Below are 9,486 nucleotides of genomic sequence, written 5' to 3'. Positions count from 1 at the left end.
AAATATTTTATACATAATATTTTATACATAAAATTATAATATAATTACATCTAATTATATTACAATTTTATATAATTTCATATAAAACTATGAAAGCTTTCTTTCCCGGGTACTCAAGGGAGAAAAAAATATCATGTTAAACAAAAATAATTATCATTCGTAATTATCATAAAATTTAGTAATACATTTTCCATCGTATTTTGATTTGAAATGAATGAATCATACAAAATATCTGTTCCGTGATACATAATTGTCATCTTGATCCTTTTATAAATAATTATTCTGTAGTACGCATTAGCTTTTCACACCCTTATTACACACGATGAGTCTTTTCTAAATTAATTTTCATCACTTTTACTGTTTATAACTGTTACAGATAAATATTATTAAACAATTTTTACATGTCTAGAAAGTATAATTTGACATCTTTAGAAAATATTTCTAAAGTATATTTATAATAAATTGTTATATACAAATATTGTATATAATATTAATATAAATCAGAGAAAAGAAATGTGCAAGACACGAATGTTCCGAAGGTATATTAAGGGGTTAATCGTGCTAATTAATAAAAACTGTGAGTGTTCTTAAAGTACGTTTCATATTATCTAATATTTGTGGGGATTACCTTTAGTTTTAAAATGAAGTGTGAAAAAGAATGGCACGGGCAATCTACCTGCACAAGCAATTGAATGACCATGAAGTGACTGCGCGTAAACATGACGTGTCGCTTGCCTACCCTTTCGCATAAAAATAAACCTCATGGCGGCGCGACAATCGAAATATTAATGCATATTACGCGAAATAAGTAAAATTTAGTAAAATAATATATTTTTACATTTTCAATATTTTTTGATAAATAGGTTTTATTGATTTATTTCTTAGATTCGTTACGCACACACACAACTTACCTATATAATTTAGATATTTCAATTGTGTTACAATAAGCAATTAGTTTGCCATAATTTTTATTATACGAAATTAAATTCTGAGAAAATCGATATAAAAAATTGTTTCATTTCGTGACGAAATACTAATGAGATTATACTTTTTTTTTAAAGTCAAGTTATCAATATTAACTTGACAATATACAAGGCTCGATCGTATTTAATAATATTATTTAAAATATATATTTTTAATAAAAACGATAAAAGAATAATTTAGTATTTATTATTTTAAATAACTTCTTCTGTTCTTCCATTCCTCGATTAATATTGGAAATAATTTTTTTTTTCAAAAATTTATATGTTTTATTTTAACTTACAATTAGCCGTATTAGTTAGGGGTCGATATTTAAAACAATTTTATTTAAAAGATATATTTGAAATAAAGACGTAAAGTTGCGATTATAAATTTAATATTTATCATTATAAAAAATTTTCTGACTTATTTTAAATAAGCTTTGGAAACCTAAATTATCTTTTTGCTGTATTATCTTGCATTTGTAGTGTGAAATGATGTTAAAATACTTCGATGATTTTAAAATAAATAGTTAAAAAATTAAATAATAGGTCATTTAAAAAGTATCCGCGGTTTTTTCATTAAAAAATTGAACAAAAAACTTCGGATACTTTTTAAATGACCTAATATATATACATTCGTAATCATATTCTTTTGATAGAGCAATTATCGAAAAATGAGCAAATTATTTGCATAAAGCTTAAATTTATTTATTTAATAATTTGGATTTAAAAAAATAATCGTTATATGTACATCCATATATTAGTTATATAATATTAAATTCGTATTGTTATTAAGATATAGTACTATTACTAACATTATTATTACTAGTGGAAGAACATTTAATAAAACAAAAAAAGCGACGAAAATTGTATGTTAAAATATAAATAATGTACTTAAAATATTAAAATAAAAATGTAACACGATCCTCTTTTCTTTGTAAGTATATGGTATTCCCTAAACGTAAAAAAACGAATTACTAATAAATTTAGTCGGTTTTTGTAGGTAAGTATATTTTAAATTTTATTTTAAATTTATTTTTTAATTTTATATCTCTCTTTTTTTCTTTAATTATTTTATTATATTTCGCTAAAATCATATTGCATTATCATTAGCGAAATACAATAAAATAATTAGCAATTACATTGCATAGCTTTTTAATATTATCTTTTCTATAAAAGATAATCCTTTAATAATACAATAATTATTTACAATAAAAAATGTTGTTCGAAATATAATAAGAATTATATTATAGGAGCACAATTAACAAAATTTGTAGTAACAAGGTATTATACGAAAATGTCGAAAATACATACGATAACACAAATTTTCTAAACCAATGTTTAATGAAATATTGGTAAATGCGGAATGAAAATACTAACAACAATTAGATCGTACTTACGATTAATTATTAACTTGCGATTATATTATAAAACTTATTAATATCGTGATAAAAAGTCATTAATACATTTACGACAAGACTTTCATCGCATTTAAGATAATTATCCCGATAATTTAATTAAGGTCCCTCCACGTTGTGATAAAGTTAGTATCTGATAAAAAGAAGAAAAAAATATTCATAGAAAAGCGAACTTGATATATTCTGATTCCACGTCAAATTCATAAGATCCATTCGCAAAAAAAAAAGTTAAGCAATCCGTCAAACATCAGTGGTCTTATTACAGAAGGATGTGAATTCTAAATCTTTCAGACCCCTTATGATAGAAATAATTTTGGCATCTTAATTACATTTTTATTGCATTTTTAATATAATATCAAAATTTGCGAGGAAATTATATGTTCTGCCACACATTACAAATCATCTCTTATTAAAAATAAAAAGATAAAATTTTATTTCCTTATGGAATGGTGATTACGAAGGAATATATTTAATAGTAATAAAATACATGCATTATTGTAATTTTTCATATGTATGAATACAAAAGTATCTGGGGTACCAACTGTTCGAGATAAATCGAACTTGATAATAACGAGATTTTAAAGAACTAAGTATGCTTTCTGAAAAATTTATTATTATATATAAAATTTAACAATCTTTTTTTTCTGCATTTTCCCAAAATTTTAATTATTAATACCTCGCTAATATAAAGATATCCATTCGACTTATTTCGAATTTTTTGTATCCACACATTTTTAATTAAATTCATGTAATCACGATATCATTGATAAAAGAACACAAAGTATTTTGATAAAAAAATTATTTAAATCGACAAAAATCAAAACTTGTTAAATATAATCTCGTAATATATCTGCATGTATTTTATCATAGAAAAGTATATAATATACATATAAATTAATAATTAACAATATTCTGGAATGGCGGGATGTCTCCAATACCTAAAAATGTTTTTAAAATAACAGTTAAAAATTAAATATATACATTCGTAATCATATTTTTTTGTTAGAGCAATCATCGAAAAATAAGCAAATTATTTACATTAAATTTATTTACTTAACAATTTGGATTTAAAAAAATAATCATTATATGTATATCCATACATTAAATTTAATAATATTAAATTCGTATTGTTATTAAGATATAGTACTATTACTAACATTATTATTACTAGTGGAGAACATTTAATAAAACAAAAAAAGCGACGAAAATTGTATGTTAAAGTATACTACTAAGTTAATTTTGTAACTTGATTTTAAAATATATAGCATATAATTGTCTGACTCATTGACAAAATTATTACTTTTTGAATTTTTGTTGTTTTTTATTGTGAAAAAATTAAAATATTAAAAAATTTTGTCTAATTTCAAAATTTTAGATTATAAAACCCAAAAGGGAAGGGTTAAAAAATATCCCCATAGAGTTTTTTTTTAAATTTTGGGGGGTTTATTTTTAGTCAAAATTTTAAATTTTTTTAATTTCGAATAGACCCAAAATAAAAATAAATTTATTCCAAAACCGGGGGTTTAAAAAATTATTTTTATTGATAATTTTAAATATTTAATAAATTTTGTTTAAATAGGGGGGGCCCCCCCAAAACGCGTTTTTTTTCGCGAAATCATAAAAAGGCTTAAAATTTTACGCTTTTACCCCCCCGGGGGCCAAAAACCCGGAATATTTTCCCCTTTGCTGTTTTCCCTTCGGGCAATTTAACCAGAATATTGGCCAGAAAAAAGACGAGAATCTGAACGAACTGGGTGTGTAACACCAATCTAATTTTTTGAAAGATATATATATATATAAAGATAAATTCTGAATATTCGGGAGGGCAACTCACTCGCAAATTGCGAGTTCTTATATTGTTGGTTTAAAATACAATAACTAACAAATAACTGGGCTAATGAGAGCTAGATAATGCAGATAATGAAGCGCAAGTTTTGTAAGTTTTTTAATCTACAAATTCTAGTTGCACTTCATCATCCGCAAGGGCTCTCATTAGCTTTGTTATTTATTAATTTTTTGTATTTTAAAAATTAAAAGTCTATTTTAATTATTATCATTTATTGCTCATTTATTTAATACGATCGCAATTAGGTAATCTCTCTGAATTTATCAGTACACGATAGGACATAGTTAGGCATTAGCTGCTACATTCAGCAAAGAAAGCAGTTTTGCAATTATTGTTAAATTTGATTTAATATCATTAGTTCATTTAAATTCATAAAGAAGCTAAAGCAAGAATCAATCGTTGAAGAATTTTACAACATTTGTAAAGCTGCTTTCTCTGCTGAACACAGTCATTAACGTATTATATTCGCGGTTATTACACGTTAATGAAGTAATGTAGGAAGTAGAAATATACGAACAGAGATAGGATAGGCACGAATAAATGAAAATACGGATAGGTAGGAAAAGTATATGGATAGGTATGGACTGTATAAGTAAAAACAATAAATATAGATAAATTGAAAAATTAAATTATTATAAATAAAATGACACGTAAATAGATTTCGCGATCGGGTAATTAAATTTTGTTTTAAAAAATAAATATAATTAAACTAAAAAAATATTATGTAATATATCTAACTAATAAATTATATAATATGTAGATACATAGACATCATGTGTACGTACTTGAGAATTGCAAAGAAAAGATTAAAAATTAAATAAAATTTTTAATTAATCTTAAATTTTATTTAATTGTCAACTATTCAATTGTCAAATATGATTATATATTATATATAATTTTAATTTTATGATTATATATTATATATAATTTTAAATTTCATTGAATTTTCAGCTCCCCTTAAATTAAACTTAATATCTTATAAAATTCTATATACTTATACAAAGTATGTATACGCATTAATATTGTAATTAATTTTATCATAAATAAATGTATGTATAATAATATTACATATACGTAATATAAAATTTATGTTAACTATGTCCAGGTAAATGCCATCATGTTTATTTTTGTAATTTCCGCAATAATTACTAATTTAAATTATATATTTATTAGAATGTTTATATATTCATATTAAATATATCTATTTCATACAGATAGCATTTATCTTGTCGTAGTAAATCAAATTTATTATTGCTTTATTTATGTAAATTACACGAAATCGACGAACCATATGATAACAAAAATTGTTTATTAATTTAATGAATTTGATGTTTAATTAAAAAAATTTTATTTAATTTGGATTTTATTATAAATATAAAAAAGTCATTATTAATTTTAAGTGACTTTTAATTAAAAATTTGATGTTTAAAATAATCGTCAATTTTTCGTCTATTTAATTTATTAAATAAGTCAGTTCAGTAAAGTTTCAAGCTTTGACTGAGATAATATAGGTTAAATATTAACTTCTTGTTTGTTTTTTACATTTATATTTTTAACATTACAAATGTTAATGATTAATTTATTATTACGAAAGCCTGTCCCTCGCGTCAAGTGGATGCTATGTTGATGCAGTGAATGAGTGATTTGTACCGATAGAAAGTCGAAATTATTTTTACAATATCATATGAAGACTTATTCCTCGTCACTTTCTATAAAGTCCATTCGCAAAGTCTAGTTTGGTATCTTGTTGGAAATTCTTGTACAGAATCGGAATTAATCCCGAGTTTTCTCGTCTTGCACTGGAAGTAATAATTTTGTCAATGAGTCAGACAATTATATGCTATATATTTTAAAATCAAGTTACAAAATTAACTTAGTAGTATACTTTAACATACAATTTTCGTCGCTTTTTTTGTTTTATTAAATGTTCTCCACTAGTAATAATAATGTTAGTAATAGTACTATATCTTAATAACAATACGAATTTAATATTATTAAATTTAATGTATGGATATACATATAATGATTATTTTTTTAAATCCAAATTGTTAAGTAAATAAATTTAATGTAAATAATTTGCTTATTTTTCGATGATTGCTCTAACAAAAAAATATGATTACGAATGTATATATTTAATTTTTAACTGTTATTTTAAAAACATTTTTAGGTATTGGAGACATCCCGCCATTCCAGAATATTGTTAATTATTAATTTATATGTATATTATATACTTTTCTATGATAAAATACATGCAGATATATTACGAGATTATATTTAACAAGTTTTGATTTTTGTCGATTTAAATAATTTTTTTATCAAAATACTTTGTGTTCTTTTATCAATGATATCGTGATTACATGAATTTAATTAAAAATGTGTGGATACAAAAAATTCGAAATAAGTCGAATGGATATCTTTATATTAGCGAGGTATTAATAATTAAAATTTTGGGAAAATGCAGAAAAAAAAGATTGTTAAATTTTATATATAATAATAAATTTTTCAGAAAGCATACTTAGTTCTTTAAAATCTCGTTATTATCAAGTTCGATTTATCTCGAACAGTTGGTACCCCAGATACTTTTGTATTCATACATATGAAAAATTACAATAATGCATGTATTTTATTACTATTAAATATATTCCTTCGTAATCACCATTCCATAAGGAAATAAAATTTTATCTTTTTATTTTTAATAAGAGATGATTTGTAATGTGTGGCAGAACATATAATTTCCTCGCAAATTTTGATATTATATTAAAAATGCAATAAAAATGTAATTAAGATGCCAAAATTATTTCTATCATAAGGGGTCTGAAAGATTTAGAATTCACATCCTTCTGTAATAAGACCACTGATGTTTGACGGATTGCTTAACTTTTTTTTTTGCGAATGGATCTTATGAATTTGACGTGGAATCAGAATATATCAAGTTCGCTTTTCTATGAATATTTTTTTCTTCTTTTTATCAGATACTAACTTTATCACAACGTGGAGGGACCTTAATTAAATTATCGGGATAATTATCTTAAATGCGATGAAAGTCTTGTCGTAAATGTATTAATGACTTTTTATCACGATATTAATAAGTTTTATAATATAATCGCAAGTTAATAATTAATCGTAAGTACGATCTAATTGTTGTTAGTATTTTCATTCCGCATTTACCAATATTTCATTAAACATTGGTTTAGAAAATTTGTGTTATCGTATGTATTTTCGACATTTTCGTATAATACCTTGTTACTACAAATTTTGTTAATTGTGCTCCTATAATATAATTCTTATTATATTTCGAACAACATTTTTTATTGTAAATAATTATTGTATTATTAAAGGATTATCTTTTATAGAAAAGATAATATTAAAAAGCTATGCAATGTAATTGCTAATTATTTTATTGTATTTCGCTAATGATAATGCAATATGATTTTAGCGAAATATAATAAAATAATTAAAGAAAAAAAGAGAGATATAAAATTAAAAAATAAATTTAAAATAAAATTTAAAATATACTTACCTACAAAAACCGACTAAATTTATTAGTAACTCGTTTTTTTACGTTTAGGGAATACCATATACTTACAAAGAAAAGAGGATCGTGTTACATTTTTATTAATATTTTAAATACATTATTTATAAAGAATAAATTACTTTTCCTCACACACAGATGAATTTTTTGACGGTGTCCAATTTTTATATTTGCCATTTATACTCTTTAACCAATTCATTCGGCGTTCTGTGTCTTTCATAACATATCTTTTTCTTAATGAATTGTTATAAAACGGTATGATACATCCAACCATATTTCTAAAATAATTTCGATAATTTTATTTTTATCAATGTACCTTTATGTATCTATGTCGTTCAATGCTGTTGCACCTAATTCTAAAACTGACAGTCTGTTGGATAGACTGAGAGACGTATATCTCTTTCTCTCTCGTAGAATTTCGCTACAATATGACGTCATCTCTCGTATGGCGCCACTCTGATTATAGGCTCTCTAGGTGAAAGAAATCCTAATTTTCCAAAAAGCATTCTCTATAACTTTATGCAATCGTGATCTAATTGATTAAGCAAAGATCACAATATGAGACTTTATTAATTTTCAAAGTTAGAATCAAAGTTAAATAGTTATAAGTTACGTAGTTCGTGCTTGCTTCAAGAGATGTCTCCTTCGTCTTCGTTTAATTTTTAACAATTATATAAATTATAAATAAAAATAATTAAGAAAATCAGAAAATATAAAAAAATGGAGTAGGGATTTTTAAAGTTTTTATATTTGAAACTATTTTTCTTATTTCTTCTAAAAAAAAACAGGAAAAATAACAATTTCGGATCACATGTTTCGCTATTTACGAATTGTTTTATTAAAAAAATCTCCATAATTGTTTTTATTAATTAATTATACTAAAATATTTTATTGTTGCTAAAAATCTATGTCGATACATTTCTTCCTTGTAATGTTATCAACCATCGGCGCTATCAAGATTCTACTATTATTCCCGAACTCACTTGATAAATTGCGTGCACGCTGTATATCAATTAATAATTATTATTAAATAATTTAATATTATGTGTATATAATTTTTAAAACATTTTCACATCTATTTGTTGACACTTTTACATATTTTATACATTTTTGATAGGCAAAAGAAAAAATGTTTTGATGTCTTGTCTTGAAGAAGTTTCTTAAAACGTTAATTGATAAAGACATCTTTAAAAAAACATTGCATCTTTTTTACATGCGTGTTGTTTAGTTTACTTCGTTGTAGATTTCAAGTTACATTTCGTTGACGACGCACAGTCGACAGAGCGAGCAGTCACGGTCTCCGTTATGCATTGTGAAAGGTAGAGGCTGCAGGCTTTATTAGCAACGCACTGCCCAACCGGATGATTACACAACAATTACTAATACGCCTATATATAAAATTATTTACACGCAATGTTTGACGTAGCTGTATTCTATGTAATATAATACGGAAAGAATTTGAAAGACTTTAAGGTCAACGACTCTTGATTTTAAGATGAAAAATTTTCTTAAAAAATTTAGTATTCATTATTTTGTTTAATTCGCTCGATTTATGGGTAATAGTGTGAGCATGTAAAAACAAAACTGGACACGGTGAAATCCCTTTACGAAATTCCTAGCTCGGTCGATTGATCGATCTTGCGAGATCGTGTTAGAAATTTTATTACGAGGCGGCACGTTATAAAAATGACTTCCGGGTTTCGTTACCAAAATTTATCGGCAATTGAC

Source organism: Acromyrmex echinatior, chromosome 8 (assembly GCF_024713525.1).
Source record: "Acromyrmex echinatior isolate Ae372 chromosome 8, ASM2471352v2, whole genome shotgun sequence".
NCBI classification, from domain to species: domain Eukaryota; kingdom Metazoa; phylum Arthropoda; class Insecta; order Hymenoptera; family Formicidae; genus Acromyrmex; species Acromyrmex echinatior.
The sequence above is the reverse complement of the archived record's forward strand: the minus strand, read 5'-3'. Positions refer to the sequence as shown.